Raw genomic sequence first — 20258 nt, forward strand, 5'->3', positions numbered from 1 at the left:
AATGACCACCTCTTTTTGATCTTGATTCAGTCTTCAACATTACCTGTTAAATAATGACCACCTCTTTTTGATCTTGATTCAGTCTTCAACATTACCTGTTAAATAATGACCACCTCTTTTTGATCTTGATTCAGTCTTCAACATTACCTGTTAAATAATGACCACCTCTTTTTGCAGCTGATCCTTTGACTTTGTCTCAACTGTTGCTGTCTAACCTCACAGATAAGCGACACTTACAGACCACGCGCACACATGCACGCACGCACACACACACACACTGTAACGGTTTTGACTTGAGGTTATTATTTATAGGGGTGCCAGGTAGGATGTGTAAGCACCCTATTGGAAGGAGAAGCACTGAGACGGTTCAGAATAATTCAGGGCCGTCACAACACACACACACACACACACACACACACACACACACACACACACACACACACACACACACACACACACACACACACACACACACACACACACACACACACACACAGCACATGTGGCCCCTAATTATAGAAAATGGCCCAGTTCAAGGCTAAAGAAAATATGGACACGGCTACTTTGTAAACTGCCGCAATATCTGCTCTGGGCGGCACTGTGAATGGAAAACATGCCTCATTGTTCAAATCAAAGCAGGTTTTTTAAATAACCTTTAAGTGTTATTAACCTGTTGGCACCAATTGATTTCACATCGCCAAAAGTTATTGCAAAATGAGTCTTTACTGTGTCGCGGCCCTTCAGTGAGAGGGGGGTCACATCCTGGTTGCATCCCAAATAGCACCCCATTCTCTACATATAGCACTACTTCTGACAGGCCCTGGTCAAAAGTAGTGCACTAAATAGGGAATAGGGTGACATTTGAGACTCAGCCTGAAACACATAATCTGTCTAAACAAACGCTGCTGCCTTCCTCTATTAGCCTGAGCCACCACGTCACAGAAGGGTGCCAGAGTTCTGACATTTCCCAAGTTTAGAGCTAAACAATCTGAAATAAAGGCCACTGTCAAACATAGTGAACATTATAGGCAGCGCTGCCCACAGATGAAACAATCCCAGATGGCCGATCCACTACCAGCCTGTTTCATCTCCTGAACCACGGCAGTGTCCCAAATGACAACCTATTCCCTATATAGTGCACTACTTCAGACCAGAGCCCTATGGGGAACCTTGTGTGCCCTAGTCAAAAGTAGTGCACTAAATAGGGAACAGGGTGCTATTTCAAATCACATTTTTAAATAGTGACACGAGGAATAAATACACAGTGAATAACAAATAAAAATAACAAGTAAAAATAATAATACAGGGAGAACCAGTACCAAGTTGATGTTCCATCTTTTCTATATTCCAGCAAATATTTTGTTAGTCCCCACAAGGTCAAATGCTATTTCTAGGGCATTTAGGGTTAAGGTTAGAGTTAGTGTTAAGGTTAGAATTACGTTAAGGGTTAGGGTTAGGAGCTAAGGTTAGTTTTAGGGTTAGGGTTAAATCAAATAAAATCAAATGTTATTTGACACATCGAATACTACAGTGAAATGCTTACTTACAAGCCCTTAACCAACAATGCAGTTCTAAGAAAATACCTTAAAAAAGTAAGAGATAAGAATAACAAATAATTAAAGAGCAGCAGTAAATAACAATAGCTGGGCTATATACAGGTGGTACCGGTACAGAGTCAATGTGTCAATGTGCAGGGGCACCGGTCTCGAGGTCATTGAGGTAATTATGTAGGTAGAGTTATTCAAGTGGCTATGCATAGCATAACAGAGAGTAGCAGAGAGAACAGACTATGACTAGGGTGTGGCTGGAGTCTTTAACAATTTTTAGGGCCTTCCTCTGACACCGCCTGATATAGAGGTCCTGGATGGCAGGAAGCTTGGCCCCGGTGATGTACTCGCACTATGCTCTGTAGTGTCTTGCGGTCGGAGGCCGAGCAGTTGCCATACAAGGCAGTGATGCAACCCGTCAGGATGCTCTCGATGGTGCAGCTGTAAAACCTTTTGAGGATCTGAGGATCCATGCCAAATCTTTTCAGTAGGGTTAGGGTTAAGGTTAGGTTTTTGGGTTAAGGTTAGAGTTAAGGTTAGGGTAAGAGTACGAGTTAGGGTTAGGTGTTAGGGAAAATAGGATTTTCAATTGGATTGAATTGTGTGTCCCCATAAGGTTAGTTGTACAAGACTGTGTGTGTGTGTGTGTGTGTGTGTGTGTGTGTGTGTGTGTGTGTGTGTGTGTGTGTGTGTGTGTGTGTGTGTGTGTGTGTGTGTGTGTGTGTGTGTGTGTGTGTGTGTGTGTGTGTGTGTGTGTGTGTTGGGGTGTCAGTGTAAGTACATGTGAACAGCCAACATCTTGGGAGATGTCCAATTCTTCCAAGTGGAAAAATATGCTATTATTACTCATCAAGCCTCTCAATGCTGCAATCACAGGCATATCTCTGTAAATATAATATAATAGTTTTGTGAATAATTCATAGAAGAGAAGAAGATAGTCAAATATTGAGCAGAAGTAAATCAGTGCTTGGGAATAAGATGATCAATGAGACTCATATAAGAACTTTATTTAATCTTGTAAATCTTAATCTTATTTTACTTTATTTAATCTTGGAAAAACTCTAAACGCATTTTAAGATGTTTGATAGGAGATATTTTGTTAAACAAAAGTAAAGCTAGACAAAGCACAAGTCCAACGATATTCCCCCGATTATTCCTGTATCTCTTCAAAACATTTTGTTCCAACTATGTACAGATCTGTTTCTGAACGCTGCTTAATCAGAAAGTCTACGGTCAGAGTAGTTCTGACACATAGGCTGTGTTCCAAATGGCACTCTATTCCCTACATGGCTCTGGTCAAAGTAGTGCACCAAATGCAATAGGGTGCCATTTGGGATGCAAACACAAACTAATCACAGCTAGTCATCAGCCTGGACTGTATGATCACAAATCCTCAAAATGAGCTTCAAATTCCATGTCAAGATTCCAGCTAATTCCAATGAAACGTCTGAGCCTTGAAGAGCCGAGTGTTTGGCTGGGAGGGGGTTGGGACGCTGGGGCACTAGGGAGGGGAGCACAGGGCACGTTGGGCGCCAGAGTCTCTCCACAAACGAAACCACAGAGTGAATTGTTAATCCGGACTGTCTGGATATTAACATGACAAGCATGAAGTAAAACTACACAAACACTCTGAATACTGTATATGGAGGCCCGGCTGAAACAGAGCTGTCTGGAGCCACATTCGGAGGTGCCATATGTCTGTGTACGGAGGTAATGGGGACCAGAGAGTCAGGGATGTGTTACAAATAGGGTTGCAAAGGATCGGAAACTTTCTGGAAATTTCCGGAAATTGTCCAGAAATTTTCCATGGGAAGTGAATTTGGGGAATTTTGCTTAAATTCATCAAAAAAGTTAGCTTATAACAGTGAACCTTTTTTGTTGGATACACATAAGGCAATTCTAGGTCTTGTGGCATATTTTGGTTTAACTATCCCCAATTCAATGGAATTGCAACCCTCTGCATGCACAGCGCATTCTTCCATCACATGTACAGCTGATTCTCAAGATCTTGCACACTAATGAGATGCTATTGAGTCCACACTACTATACTGTCTGAGCCAAGGACTACATGCTTTCTGGTAAGTTTTGATTACAATACTGGGTTGGGTGAATATATTTTATATGACATACATTATTTTGAGTTAACTCGTAAATAGTAGCCTATAGCAAAGTGTGTTTAAATCATTTCTAACTTGTTAACAATTTCTGATGGTTAGTTTTTGCTACTATGTGGGTTTTAGCTTGCTTGAGCCTACTAACTGAGGAGTGTTAATTCACCTGTTTCCATACAGTTTAATTTTAAAACATAATTAACTACAGTACATCATCTCCAGCCCTCAACCAGTATTCTACAAGAGCACAGACACAAGGGACAACAGACACACCAGTCTCTACATTGCAGATGAGCTGAAGGCATTCATCAATGACCTTGGACCACAGAAGGTATTTGCACTGGTGATAGACTGCTTGGTCTAAAGTGGAGGAGTCCTACCCTCACATCACACCCATTGGCTGTGCTGCTCATGCATTTAATCTGCTCCTCAAGGACATTATGGCACTTGAAATAATGGATACACTCTACAAGAGAGCCAAGGAAATAGTTAGGTATGTGAAGGGTCATCAAGTTAGAGCAGCAATCTACCTCACCAAGCAAAGTGAGAAGAATAAGAGCACCACATTGAAGCTGCCCAGCGACACCCATTGAGGTGGTGTTGTCATCATGTTTGACAGTCTCCTGGAGGGGAAGGAGTCTCTCCAAGAAATGGCAATATCACGGTCTGCCAATATGGACAGCCCCATCAAGAGGATCCTCCTGGATTATGTATTTTGGGAGAGAGTGATAAGCAGCCTGAAACTCCTGAAACCTATAGCCATTGCAAGGTTTGAGGGAGACAATGCTATCATGTCTGATGTTCAGACTCGGCTTGCAGATGTAAGAGAAGAAATCCGTACTGCCCTGCTCACTTCACTGTTGCTCCATGCAGAGGAAACTGCAGTTCTGAAATACATCAAAAAGTGTGAAGACTTCTGTCTGAAGGCCATACACGCCGTAGCGTGCATGATGGACCCCAAGTATGCTGGCAAGAGCATCCTGTCTGGTGCAGAGATCAACAAGGCCTATGGTGCCATCACCACCATGTTTCGCCACCTTGGCCTGGATGAGGGCAAGGTTCTTGGCAGTCTGGCAAAGTACACTTCCAAGCAAGGGCTTTGGGATAGAGATGCAATATGGCAGTCGTGCCAACATATCTCATCAGCCACCTGGTGGAAGGGACTTTGTGGATCTGAGGCTCTTTCCCCTGTTGCCTCCATCATCCTCCAAATCACGACATCAGCCGCCTCAGAGCGCAACTGGTCCTTGTTTGGGAACACACACACCAAAGCATGCAATAGGCTGACCAATACAAGGGTTGAAAAATTGGTGGCCATGCGGGGAAATTTGAGGCTTTTTGAGCCTGACAACGAACCATCCTCAACTAGGTTGGAAAGTGACAGTGAAGATGAGGCCTCAGAGTCTGACGTTCAAGAGGTGGACATTGAGGAGGTCCAGGGAGAAGACATGGAAGCCTGAGAGGAAGACAACCAAAGCTTTTAGTTTCTGGACTATCATTTTACAGATTTATGTTCGAAACATTTTGGGAGATGCGATGGATCATTGGGGATAATTCAATATTCCCTTTCTTTTGTTGTTCAGTGAAATCATCCCATGTGAAGAGTCAACTCATTTAATTAAAATTCATAACAATTTTTTATTATTATTTCTATTGGAAGGATTTAATCCTTTGCAATTATGTCTACTTGTGATAAGGTAAAATGTTTATGTTTCTGTGTCTCCATATGATATGGTAAATAAATCCAATGCAAAAAACATCTACATTTAAATAGTATTAATATTAATTTGCATATATTTCTGTTAATTCCCATATATTCCCGTTAATTCCCATATATTCCCATTAATTCCCATGGAATGTTTCCACCTCTGAATATTCCCCAAGATGTGCAACCCTAGTTCCAAATGGCACCCTATTCCTCAAAGCCCTATGGGCCTTGGTCAAAAGTTGTACACTATAAAGCCCTATGGGCCTTGATCAAAAGTAGAGCACTATAAAGCCCTATGGGTCTTGGTTAAAAGTAGTGCACTATAAAGCCCTATGAGCCTTGGTCAAAAGTAGTGCACTATAAAGCCCTATGGGCCTTGGTTAAAAGTAGTGCAATAGTATGAAGCGAATAGGGGTCCATTTGGGCGGCAGATAAAGTGCTTCCACAGTGGCAGGTCAAGGGGCCAGGGAAAGCCATCCCCATCATAGAGCTCTGACTTGCGTGCCGTGTGTTCCCTGGCTATCCATGCACTCCCTCCCCTGGCCATAACAAACACACAGAGCATTGGAAAAACACAGGGCTTCTCCTTTCATGGTGAGGCCATCACACGCACTCACTCACACACACACACACATACGTCCAAGAAAAGCAAGATCATCTCTTTCCTACATGAACGGAGACAGAATCAGACGGACCTGCCTACGGTATTTGATGGTCTGGGTGTTTGTGTAAGACTTTGTGCGAGCGAACAGGAAAAACATGCACTTCTCCCAGCAGGCCTTTGAACATGATCCTGTCTGATTTGATATTGCTATGGGCGTGGGAGTGTTGGAGCGGTTGCATCATTTGAAACACATGGGCACAGTGATGAGAAAGAGGAGCTGGAGGCTGGCTCCTGACCACATACAGTAACAGCTGAGAGAGGAGGTCAACTTCTATGGTTTTGTTTTCAGATGAATGACTCACATGTCATCCCTACTGTACCATTAGTAGCATGACCAACAATTCCATGTATTCATATTCCATTCCAGCATTTCCACAACAAGCCTACTTTAAACGTTATATAAATTGACTGCCTATGTATCACTTCAACTGCAACTAGCTATTACAACAGTTATCTGTTGTGTCAACATAAAGGTCTGTTATTATCCCTAGTCAACACAATAACAAGATGAACTCATCTCTTGATCAAATATAAACTGTGCAGTTCTGAAGTTATCTGTTGTGCCATCTTAGATAGGTCTGTTATTCACTTTCTAGCATCTCAGTTTCAGATTAAATATGTATGTGCGGGATATGCATGGTATACAATAAACCATCTGTCATGCCGTGTGTGTAGATGGCAGGGAAGTCAGGTGCAGGAGAATCAAACCTAGTATAATGGAGTAATTAAATAACGTGAAACAAAAACTCCAAAACCAAAGTACATAATAAAATAAACGTGGGTACAAGAACCCGTCGCACACCAATCCATAAAACACGAACATAACAACAAACAATCTCTGACAAGGACATGAGGGGAAACAGAGGTTTAAATATTCAACATAATAATGAATGGGATTGGAACCAGGTGTGTATGAAGACAAGACAAAACCAATGGAAATGAAACATGGATCAATGATGGCTAGAAGACCGTTGATCGCCAAGCACCGCCCGTACAAGGAGAGGCATCGACTTCAGCAGAAGTCGTGACACCGTCCAACGAAACAACAAAATGCTTACTTGCAGGTTCTTTATCAACAACGCAACAACATTAAGAAATAATAAAAGATAACAATATGAACATAAAGTAAATGGCTCAGTAGAAAATAATACATATCTTAGCATAAGTAAAATACAGGAAGGAACAATTTACTGTCCAGTATGTGCATGTGTATTGGGGAAGGGGGGGTCAGGTGTATAAATTGAGCATTATAATAAGAGTCAGGTAGCAGCAGTTGTGATGTGTGTGTAGGCTGAATGTATGTGTGTGTGTGTGTGTGTTTGTGTGTGTGTGTGTGTGTGTGTGTGTGTGTGTGTGTGTGTGTGTGTGTGTGTGTGTGTGTGTGTGTGTGTGTGTGTGTGTGTGTGTGTGTGTGTGTGTGTGTGTGTGTGTGTGTGTGTGTGTGTGTGTGTGAGTGAGTGAGTGAGTGAGTGAGTGAGTGAGTGAGTGAGTGAGTGAGTGAGTGAGTGAGTGAGTGCATGTGTACTAAGGTGTGGAGGATCAGAGCAGCTGGTCAGTCCAGTTCATGTGTTCAGCAGTCTGATGGCTTGAAGATAGAAACTGTCAATGAGCCTGTTGGTATCAGACTTCATGCTCCGATACGAACGGTAAGGGAGATAACAGCTCATGGCTGGGGTGTGTGGGGTCCTTGATGATGTTGCGGGCCTTCCTCAGGCACCCTTTCAAGTAGATGTCCTGGATGGGTGGGAGCACAGTTCAAGTTATGTACTGGGCCATCTTCACCACCCGCTGGAGGGCCTTGCGGTCATGGAAAGAGCAATTCCCATACCAGGACGTGATGCAACCGGTCAGGACGCTCTTGATGGTGCAGCGGTAGTATTTAGAGAGGACCCGGGGACGGCATTCCGAATTTCCTCAGACGCCTTAGGAAGTAGAGCTGCTGTTGCGCCCTCTTGACAAGAGTGGTGGTGTTGTGGTCCATGTCAAGTCTTCAGTGATGTGGAAGCAGAGGAAGTTAAAACTTGTGACTCTCTCTACTGCAGTTCCTTTGATGTGGATCGATGTGGATTTTGTTTGCTGACGTTGAGGGCGAGGTAGATGTTTAAAAGATGAACTCGTCACTAACCATTCACAGTTTCTACTAACAGATGTTTGAAGTCATACTATTATAACAGACACATGTTAAGCAGATCATGACTTGTGGAATCATTGCCTAATCTAAAACCTCAGTCTGAGTGTCTGAAACACTGACGATGAGGGGCCTATAAACACCTAGCTGTAGGTACTGTAGGTAGCTAGAGTTTCCTTAAACCACTAGCGTGAGTGTGTTTGTGTGTGTACTGTACCAGTCCAGAGGCACGAAGGCTCCACTGAGCAGATGCTTCACGACTCTCTGTCTTGGGGGAAACATACTCTGATACACCAGGGGCCAGTAAAACTATGACAAACCATACCAGGAGCCCAAACTAGGTCTATGTCCCAAATGGCACCCTATTCCCTATTTAGTGCACTAATTTTGACCAGTGCCTTTTGGGACAAACTCTAGGGCATGCCTGGCCAGCTTTAGAGGAAAATGTTCTGGCTGTGTTGTTACAACAATCCTGTCAAAAACAACCAGGAAATCCATAAATGATTGGCTTTGCTGTGTCAGACCAAGACTAGAGACTGCCAAGTAGATATGACCATCAAAGGCTGGCCTGTACACTTTCAAAGTACAATGTAGCTGTATACTTCTGTTATTACTATAGTTAGCTTCCATACGATGTTAATATATACTTCTGTTACGGCTGTAAAAAAACAACAACCAGGAAATCCATTGGAACGTCTTGGCTCTACTGTGCTGTTGTGTTCATTCCCCTCCATACAGTAAGTTATAAACCCTTTATCCTCATCATCACCCCAGGCACAAAGGCACACTGCAAATAAAGTCAAATAATTACTTCATCATGGAGCTTCTGGGACTTGACTGATGACATAATCCTTGGATTGTCATGAAAGCCACAGCCGAGGTCTCAGGCTGCGGTTTCATCCAACAATTCTGCATCATTTCCTTCACTGTTTTCTTTGTAAACTATATACAGTTTTTCTCCTCAGTCCAGCCACTCTACATTGAATGGCTTTAGCACAACTTTTTCCTTGGCTTTAGTCTCCTGTGATTGGAACGCATCAGATTTAACCAATGGCTGCTTGCAAACTCATATTCAGGAAATGAATGGGCCAATCATCAAAGCACTCAGACGATGCACCTAGAACTCAGGCCTCCCAAAGATACAGCCTATAGGCTTTAGCTCAGTGAGCTAGCATAGTCTTTTGGCATGCACTATCTTTCTATAAGAGAACACCAAATTATACAATGAGCTCTATCTATCTATCTATCTATCTATCTATCTATCTATCTATCTATCTATCTCTCTATCTATCTATCTATCTATCTATCTATCTATCTCTCTCTCTCTCTCTCTCTCTCTCTCTCTCTCGCTCTCTCTCTCTCTCTCTCTCTCTCTCTCTCTCTCTCTCTCTCTCTCTCTCTCTCTCTCTCTCTCTCTCTCTCTCTCTCTATCTATCTATCTATCTATCTATCGCTTTGAGCTTCACTGATATGAGACATACTTGGCATTCCTCTCCAGTGGGAGCTAATGACTGTCATTGTTACCTCAACTATTATTATCGATGAGGACCAGGAATGTGCCTTGGCCCTCCCCTCATAACTGACAACATGCTGCAGGGTTCTCTGACACAACACTGGCACCCAGGAGGGAAAACACCAACATTATATATTAACTGATGAATGGGTGGAGAGAGAGGGAAGAAGAGAGGAGAGAGCGAGAACAGAAGGGAAGAACGTCAGCGTACTGGTCTGCCAGACAGTGCTCCAAGACAATCCAGAAGGAGGATGACTTTGGAGCACCATGGGAACCAGCATACTAACAGATAGTGGCAGAGTCCAGAAGGGCACCTTATTCCCTATATCTAGTGCATTACTTTTGACCAGAGACCAATGGTCGGAGAATATTGGCTATAAGCCTACGAGAGGAGACCTATGGGCTCTGGTCAAAAGTAATGCACTATATAAGGAATAGGGTGCCATTTCGAGTGCAAACAACCTGTTTAGGGATATGGAACCCAATTGAGTTGAAATGAATGAATTAGACATTAGTGAAAGGATTGCGAGGAACACAGTGATTCACATCAAACCCCAATGAACAGAGAGAGCCCTGTTGACACTGTAATGAATATGACCTACTACAACCTTCTGACTGTCAGTATGTAGTAATCTACAGGACCAACAGTGAATTGTGACACAATGGCACAGCATTACACCCCAGCCAACAATAGAATTCAATGGATAAACCAATTTGAGAGGAATGTTTTGTAGAGAAAGGGGGAAGAAAAAATACCCAATGGCACCCTATTCCCTACATAGTGCACTAGCCTACTTTTGACCAGAACCCTATAAAGTGCACTATATAGGGAATAGGGTGCCATTTGGGAAGCACCCCAAGTACAGTGGAGAGACATCCTAGTGAATTATTTGACTGGTGGACAGAGTATTATTAAGCTAATTGGTTGAGATTGGTGTTGTGTTGTTTGTCTTTGACTGCATGGTGACGTTGCCAATGAAAATGTGCTCTAAGTTTAGACCATGACGGGTAGCCTACCACAGATTTGAATTCTAATCTAAAACATAATATTATTTCTCAATCATTTCAGAAAACCACAAATAATCGCTTTAAAGGTTTGATGTGTTTTGTTATAATCATATTATTGTTGTGTGGTTGTGTGGTTGTATGACTCTGACTGCCTTTAGAATGTCTTAAATTATATTAACTGGCAAAGCAAGGAGAGCTAGACCTCAGAAATGTATATGTGTCATTCTTTGTTACATAATTAGTGTTTGCTTGGAAGGTTTTTCTAAAAGTTCAAACGGTTTAAATAGTATAGCCTAGAGTTTAGGATCTCAGCTAGAGCTATTGATCCTACAGTCTGTGTTCTCTTTTCTTGCATACAGTGCAATATAACGTAGGGCCTATTGTTAAATGGCCTGTTGTTAAATAGCCTAAATATCCATATTTTTTCTCTCCATTTTACATCCAATGCTTAAAGCTCCCCCCTTCAGGAGAGTTGGCAGCAGTAGCCTAGTGTTATGCCGTCTGTAAGAAGTGATTGCCCCCACAGAGGGAAACAAAAGTTAGAGTTAGAACAGCAATGAGCAGAGAGGAGAGCATTCAGTCAGGGACAGATGGTTTGGGTTATAATGAGAATCGGTTTTCAGGCAGCCGTTCCACGGTCCTGCCTGCCTGTCGATAGAAGTTTCACTAGTCGGGATAATCATTAGACGATACATAATGTGTCAAGACCTAAACATCGCTGACAGCTGTCCCATCCATGGGTCCTGCTGACTTCTCAAATATACATCTATTTAAGCTTTTTTTTTAAACAGCACTGTTTGACAATAAATGTGATGACTGTATAACTAATCAGGGTCAAATACCCCAAATAAAGATGCAAAAACAAAAACCTGGAGTAAATGATAGAAAACTTATAACATATTGTAAACACTTAAAAAACGTTAACTTTTGCACTTTGGACCCGAAATAATAAAAACAATGTGTATGGGAAAAGAAGAGGAAAGAAGACAAACGAAGAGATTCATCTTTAAAAGCATCCAAGCTTTAAAATTGTCTCGTTAACTTAATGATTGACTGTGTGTGATGAGGTACATGATAATGTGCTAGCCTATTCTGCACATGACAACAACGCAACGATTTGCGCTCAAGTTTTAGCCTAATAAAACGTCCATGTAACTAGTGCAATGTATAACAACGTATAAACGTATCGCAACAATGTATCGCAACAATGTATAATCATTACCCCGTAGTCTTCAGCTAGCGAGGTGAGACAGACATTTGACAGTAGTAGAACACTGCAACGAGGACTTACATTCATCTGCTCCTTCTCTGCCACTGAGCGCACGCACGTCCGTTATCAAATATCCCAACAATAACGGTCGCTTCTTTAAACAAATCCCTTGTGGAGTGAAAAAGGCAGAGTAAAAATCTAAACTAAAGTAAAAAAACTCCTAAATTAAATCCATTTCCAAAAGACAAAGCGGTATCCTTTCTAAACGATCCTTTAGGATGGTGAATGCGTTTTCACTCCAGCAACCTCTTGTGATTTATTCTGTACCCTATTCCTTGTCAGGTGGCGAGGAATAGGCAATTCAAAATAACTTTTTCCGCGACCGTTTCCTTAGTATGGTTAAAATGTTGTAGTCAGGACGTTATCAACTTCTCGGCATCGGGACAGCATCCACACTAACAATTACTGCAGCGTCTTTTTGCAGAGCTGCTGCTGCCTCCCCTTGCGCGGAGTGAAACCCGAAACCTCTCTATGGCTATGGACAGCCCTCCTTCAGATTGTGCTAATTTATTAAACACGTGCAGAAGTGCAAGGTTATGTTGCTTGACAGCGCCGTGGTAGAGAGAAATGCCTCTGAGAGAGCAGAGGAGAGGAGAGGTGGACATTTCTGAACTCTGGTGCCACCAAGCTATGTAAAAGGGAAGTGCAAACCAATCTTCAGAATGTCTTTCAGTTCTAAATATCTCATACTCGATGAGCTGATTGGACTACTCTGAACCATCTGTATTCGGTAAATTACCTTTCATTTGCATGGTGAAGTAGGCTAAATGAAATGCTTCAGAATCACAATTATGTAATTGATTGGCAACATATTTTTTCTTATCATAACCATCGACAAATATCACACAAAATCACCGAAAAGGGGCCGTAATGTTAACTGTTAATTTTTTATTGTTTATTGTTTATTTCACTTTTGTATATTATCTACCTCACATGCTTTGGCAATGTTAACACATGTTTCCCATGCCAATAAAGCCCCTTGAATTGAATTTAAATTAATTGGAGCATGCCAAAATTCAGCTCCAGTTGACCTCCATGACAAGTTTGACATTGTTATGAGAACAGAAGGGTTTTCCCCTCTCAGACAATAAAAGGTGTGAAGGACATCACATGTAGAACGCCCAGACAGACACAGCCCTGTTAGAAAAAGAGAGCAAGACTACTGGGTTGTGTCCCAAATGGCAACCTATTCTCCATATATTGGACTATGTTTGACCAAAGTCCTATTGGTCCTGGTCTAAAGTAGTGCACTACAAAGGGAATAGGGTGCTATTTGGGACGTAGCCCTGCTCTCATGTTTTGTCACCGAGCCCTGTTCTTCTCTCCATCTGGCGACTGCTTGGTTGAGAGGAGCATGTTACAGCTCCGGTCGTTCATGCATCCAAAATGGAACCCTATTCCCTATATACTGCACTACGTTTGACCAGGGCCTGTAGGGCTCTGGTCAACAGTAATGCACTATACAGAGAATAGGGTGCCATTTGGGACGCAGAATATATGTTATTGCTCTATGTTCCTGATTCAGTTTTCTCTCTGGAAGAGCCATTCTTTTATCCTCTACAGAGCCGGAGCCATGGCCTTGGATACCTTCCTGGTGCTATCAATCAGTAGAAACTCAACTTAAACCTATGTCGTTCTACATTCACAACCTGACAATCATAAGAGTATGGGCGAGTTCATTTTTCATTCACTTCCCTTACTGTGACAGCTGCTTGACATGTCTTGGCTGTTCAAATCCAGGTCTGAATAGTCACATAATATGAATCTGTTTTTATCTGTGTCCCAACTCCTCTAGCTGCCAATACTGTGAACATAGTCTTCAGTTATTTCCTACTATGGAGACACATCCATATATTCCCATTCATTTATGTGGCTCTATACATTCAAATGAAATGTTTTCTCACTATCTGGCCATCAGAAAACAGAAACTGAAGACCAATTTGCGCTTGGCCACATGTCAAGAACAACTAAAAGGCTTAAATAACTATTACAGCTGTCTTCCTGGTATGTCTGCAGATGGTAACTGTGTTTTGGCATGAGAGAGATCAAGAGGATATGTCTCAATGTGTTTACTAGATTGAGATACTATATGCTTTGGGGTATTAAAATAGAAAAGTTATCCTGAAAAACACACTGCTCAGTTTATTTATATGAATGGCATTTGGAAGAGAGACAGAGCTGGCAACGACACACAAGCGCTCGCTCGCTTTCTCTCTCTCTCTCTCTCTCTCTCTCTCTCTCTCTCTCTCTCTCTCTCTCTCTCTCACACACACACACACACACACACACACACACACACACACACACACACACACACACACACACACACACAGCAGTATAGTACATTGTCATGGGATGTTGGATCATAAAGAAAATTATTGGTTTTGGATGCGTCTTCTGCTAGACAGGACATGCAGGAGTGTTTCCTCCTTCCGACTGGTTTTCTTGTAAATATATTTCAGTACATTTTTGTTAATACTCAAGTGGGAAAATAATAAACATTTCAGAATGAATCTGGCACAGATCATCTCTCACATTGAACTCTGTAATAACACAATAACATCCTTCTACATTTATCCTCATCAACGAAACGTTATATCACTCTTCACAGTCATTTACAGTGCCTTGCGAAAGTATTCGGCCCCCTTGAACTTTGCGACCTTTTGCCACATTTCAGGCTTCAAACATAAAGATATAAAACTGTATTTTTTTTGTGAAGAATCAACAACAAGTGGGACACAATCATGAAGTGGAACGACATTTATTGGATATTTCAAACTTTTTTAACAAATCAAAAACTGAAAAATTGGGCGTGCAAAATTATTCAGCCCCCTTAAGTTAATACTTTGTAGCGCCACCTTTTGCTGCGATTACAGCTGTAAGTCGCTTGGGGTATGTCTCTATCAGTTTTGCACATCGAGAGACTGACATTTTTTCCCATTCCTCCTTGCAAAACAGCTCGAGCTCAGTGAGGTTGGATGGAGAGCATTTGTGAACAGCAGTTTTCAGTTCTTTCCACAGATTCTCGTTTAGATTCAGGTCTGGACTTTGACTTGGCCATTCTAACACCTGGATATGTTTATTTTTGAACCATTCCATTGTAGATTTTGCTTTATGTTTTGGATCAATGTCTTGTTGGAAGACAAATCTCTGTCCCAGTCTCAGGTCTTTTGCAGACTCCATCAGGTTTTCTTCCAGAATGGTCCTGTATTTGGCTCCATCCATCTTCCCATCAATTTTAACCATCTTCCCTGTCCCTGCTGAAGAAAAGCAGGCCCAAACCATGATGCTGCCACCACCATGTTTGACAGTGGGGATGGTGTGTTCAGCTGTGTTGCTTTTACGCCAAACATAACGTTTTGCATTGTTGCCAAAAAGTTCAATTTTGGTTTCATCTGACCAGAGCACCTTCTTCCACATGTTTGGTGTGTCTCCCAGGTGGCTTGTGGCAAACTTTAAACGACACTTTTTATGGATATCTTTAAGAAATGGCTTTCTTCTTGCCACTCTTCCATAAAGGCCAGATTTGTGCAATATACGACTGATTGTTGTCCTATGGACAGAGTCTCCCACCTCAGCTGTAGATCTCTGCAGTTCATTCAGAGTGATCATGGGCCTCTTGGCTGCATCTCTGATCAGTCTTCTCCTTGTATGAGCTGAAAGTTTAGAGGGACGGCCAGGTCTTGGTAGATTTGCAGTGGTCTGATACTCCTTCCATTTCAATATTATCGCTTGCACAGTGCTCCTTGGGATGTTTAAAGCTTGGGAAATATTTTGTATCCAAATCCGGCTTTAAACTTCTTCACAACAGTATCTCGGACCTGCCTGGTGTGTTCCTTGTTCTTCATGATGCTCTCTGAGCTTTTAACGGACCTCTGAGACTATCACAGTGCAGGTGCATTTATACGGAGACTTGATTACACACAGGTGGATTGTATTTATCATCATTAGTCATTTAGGTCAACATTGGATCATTCAGAGATCCTCACTGAACTTCTGGAGAGAGTTTGCTGCACTGAAAGTAAAGGGGCTGAATAATTTTGCACGCCCAATTTTTCAGTTTTTGATTTGTTAAAAAAGTTTGAAATATCCAATAAATGTCGTTCCACTTCATGATTGTGTCCCACTTGTTGTTGATTCTTCACAAAAAAATACAGTTTTATATCTTTATGTTTGAAGCCTGAAATGTGGCAAAAGGTTGCAAAGTTCAAGGGGGCCGAATACTTTCGCAAGGCACTGTACCTCCCTGTTCTAATAGACAAACCAATGGACTGGCTTTCAACCCAGATCCTCTGCATGCCTCAAGACTGTTAGCCCACTGAGCTAGGAAGTAGCTCTGGGAGGTTAACAAACACAAGTCTCCAGGTCTCAGGCAATGTTACTCATCATGCGAACGTAGTTTTTCAAACCACCTCTGTTACAAAATCATCGACACATTATCACATTTGCACCAGTTTACAACGTAACATCTACTTCCTTTGCATAATCTTCTTCTTTAGATAAATGGGGCGAGGGTCCTTCCTAGCTAGCTAGAGATAGGGCCATCGCTGTGAAGTCACATCATTGCGTTTGGACCTTAAACACACATACATCACTGCATATTTGTTCTATTACATTACCAGGATAATAAGCCCAGTATCCAGCCAAGTTATTTTATGTGCTTCTCCTCTCTAGTCTCTACCAACAACCTGTCAGAGCCTTGTGCTGATGGGACCTTTATTCAAAACAGACTCCTCAACCTGGAACCACTCATAACTGGGCTGCATGTTGTACCGCGTACTAAATGGCACCGTATTCCCTACATTGTGCACTACTTCTGACCAGAGTCCTATGGAGCTGCCGCCATGGGCCCTGGTCAAAAGTTGTGCACTATATAGGGAATAGAGTACCATTTTGGACACAGGCTTAAAAGACTAGCCTCCTCCTCACAGGATACCATTAGGGAGGACCATTGCATGCCTCAGTTAGAACTGGAGGTAACTAAGCTTGTGTAAAAGAGCAACAGCAGCAACAGATAAATCTCCGGTTGGATTTGTTGTTAGTTTGTAAGATGACAGCGATCTGATTGGAGACATCTATCAGGACATAGAGGAGAACAGATGTTTACAATGTAGCTGAATACTGGAGGGAAATAATGCAAACAAATAGGCTCAGCTCTCTGTCTGTCTGTCCTTTATCTCTGTCTGACTCTTCTTTTTTTTTCTTTTTTTTAACTAGGCAAGTCAGTTAAGAACAAATTCTTACTTACAATGAAGGCCTTCCCCGGACAACGCTGGGCCAATTGTAGACTGCCCTATGGGACTCCCAATCATGGCCAGGTGTGATGCAGCCTGGATTCAAACCAGGTACTGCAGTGATGCCTCTTGCACTGAGATGTCTGTCTGTCTGTCTGTCTGTCTGTCTGTCTGTCTGTCTGTCTGTCTGTCTGTCTTTCTAACTTCTCTCTTTCTAACTTCTCTCTCTTGCTCTCTCTCTCTGCCTCTCTCATCTCTCCTCATTTCTCTCTCTTTCCTTTCTATTTTTTTCTCTCTCCATCTACCTCCCTCTCTCTACCCCCTCTTTCTCTCTCTCCATCTCCCTCCCTCTCTCTAACCCCTCTTTCTCTCTCTCCATCTCCCTCCCTCTCTCTACCCCCTCTTTCTCTCTACTCTCTACTGTCCTGTCAAATAATTCAATAGCGTGTGTTTTCCCAGTGACACTGTAAATACCTTGAGACATGACTAATTCCAAAACAAATATCCTCAACAGCATTTATTCAAAGGTACTGACAACCTTCCATACAGTACACCTGCTACAATGACCATATTTTCATTACATTAGGGGAAATATAGAATATATTTATTGTACTAACATGCTCCCCAGGTTGCAATAGTGAATCTTTTGGCTCTGCCTCTATAAAACTATACTGCGTCCCAAATGGTGCCATATTAGTGCACTATGGGTAGGTAAAAAGTGCCACTTGGGACGCATACTATCATGTATAAACATAGGACAGTCAGTACTGTTGCAGTTGCATCCTCATCTCTTTGCTGCTGATGGGTTCTCCATCTTTCATAACAACTCATATTTTAAATGATGCCCCTGTCACACGGCACCTCCTATAAGATAAATATTCAGTTCCATTTTCATACACAGCGGCGGCTCCTTAGTGGTCGACGGTTGCTGGGACACCGGAGTGGAAGCCTCATGTTGATCAGGCAGTAATGTATTGGAGCAGTGGGCTGTGTGAAGCATCACTGAGGATCACACACACATGCACATGCACATGCACATGCACACACACACACACACACACACACACACACACACACACACACACACACACACACACACACACACACACACACACACACACACACACACACACACACACACACACACACACACACATGCACTGTGGAAGGAAGATCAAGGTGCTATAATGTAATAGAGTAGAGATCTGCTTTTCAACTTTGTAGTGCGTTGTCGTCCACATCACGGGGCTGTGGTCGGGGTAATGACGGTGTACTGGAAGTACCAGAGGGAAATAATAAACACGGCTAGCCTAACCAGCCTCATCAGGAGACAAAACTAAGACTGCAGTCTGAAACCAACAAACCTGGTGGCACTGAAACTTATTTTGGTAAACGGCTGAGGGATGCAGAAATGCAGGCAATGTAACCCCTCTCAAGTTTCTAGACAGAGCTATGGATGCTAGGACTGACAGTCATCATATCAAAATGATTGTCTTAAGCATGTTTTAAAGCTGTACAGTGTTTGTTTACAATTGCAAAATAAGCTTTTATTTTGAGCTCTGATTAGGTAAAACAGTTGAACGAAGCTCATGAGGCATGTATAGTTTAGCTGATATTCTTCAACAATCAACCTCTACATATCATTCATTTTGTCACGCCATGACCTTAGTTATCTTTGTTTTCTTTATTATTTTGGTCAGGTCAGGGTGTGATGAGGGTGGTATGTGTGTTTTTGTCTTGTCTAGGTTTTTTTGTATATCTATGGGGTTTTGATATGTCTAGGTATATGTAGGTCTATGGTGGCCTGAATTGGTTCCCAATCAGAGACAGCTGTTTATCATTGTCTCTGATTGGGGATCCTATTTAGGTTGATATTTTACATTTAGGTTTTTGTGGGTTATTGTCTATGTGTAGTTGCATGTCAGCACTCGGTTTATCATAGCTCCACATTTGTGTTGTTGTTTTGTTTGTTTAAGTGTTCTTCGTTTATTAAAGAAGAATGTATTCATATCACGCTGCGCTTTGGTCTCCTCATTACGACGACCGTAACAGAATAACCCACCAAACCAGGAACAAGCAGCGTGAAAAGGAGGAACAAAGCTCAATGGGGAAATGGACCTGGGAGGAGATATTAGATGGAGCAGGACCCTGGACACAGCCGGGAGAGTATTGCCATCCTAAGGAGGAGTTAGAGGCAGCGAAAGCAGAACGGCGATACTACGAGGAGAAATACAGGAGAATAGAGGAACAGCGACGATATGAAGGTACACGGCTAGCACGGAAGCCCGAGAGTACAGTACCCAGTCCCGAGCGTCCGGCGACAGTACCCAGTCCCGAGCGTCCAGGCGACAGTACCCAGTCCCGAGCGTCCGGCGACAGTACCCAGTCCCGAGCGTCCGGCGACAGTACCCAGTCCCGAGCGTCCGGCGACAGTACCCAGTCCCGAGCGTCCGGCGACAGTAGTTTAGGTTTGGGGCCGGGAGTCCGCACCTTTGGGGGGGGTACATTTAAAAGTAAAAAAAAATGGATGTACTAATTGCAAACTGTAGCTTTAATAAGTGTATGACAGGTTGCTTGGTAGAGAGAGTCATAAAAGTGCGGAAATAGCATGGAGCAGACCAGCCCTGATTTCAGACTGGGCAGTAAAACGAGATGGGGGCTACTTTCCAAATGGTATCGTATTCCCTTTATAGTGAAAAGGGGGCCATTTGGGAGGCAACTGGAGTCTGTCTTGTGTACATATCACTGTCCTCATAACAAACCCACAAACAGAGTGTTGCTTTGAGTCATCTCATATTTATATTTGAGAGGGGTATGAGCAGATAATAGAACAAAGATTGTTGTGATCATCATCACATATTGGAAACCTGCGCTTGGCAGAACTATACAGAGACATGCAGCCTTTCTCTGTCAACTGGGTTTACTGTGAAACAGAGCAGGCACTGTTGGAGCAGTGTATCTAGCAATGCCTGTGTCCCAAATGGCACCTTATGCCCTATTTGGTGCACTACTCTTGACCAGGGCCCAAAGTAGTGTGTTATATAGGTATTAGGATGCCAGTTGGGACACAACCAG

At 42.6% G+C, this 20258-nt stretch overlaps 1 pseudogene; it reads left to right on the forward strand.

Moving 5' to 3' along the window:
- Window positions 1-19287: 19287 nt before the first annotated feature.
- The window catches only part of LOC139382206 (Fanconi anemia group J protein homolog), a 58957-nt pseudogene continuing 57986 nt past the window's right edge, over window positions 19288-20258 (forward strand).

The sequence above is a fragment of the Oncorhynchus clarkii genome, chromosome 24 (genome assembly GCF_045791955.1).
Source record: "Oncorhynchus clarkii lewisi isolate Uvic-CL-2024 chromosome 24, UVic_Ocla_1.0, whole genome shotgun sequence".
NCBI lineage: Eukaryota > Metazoa > Chordata > Actinopteri > Salmoniformes > Salmonidae > Oncorhynchus > Oncorhynchus clarkii.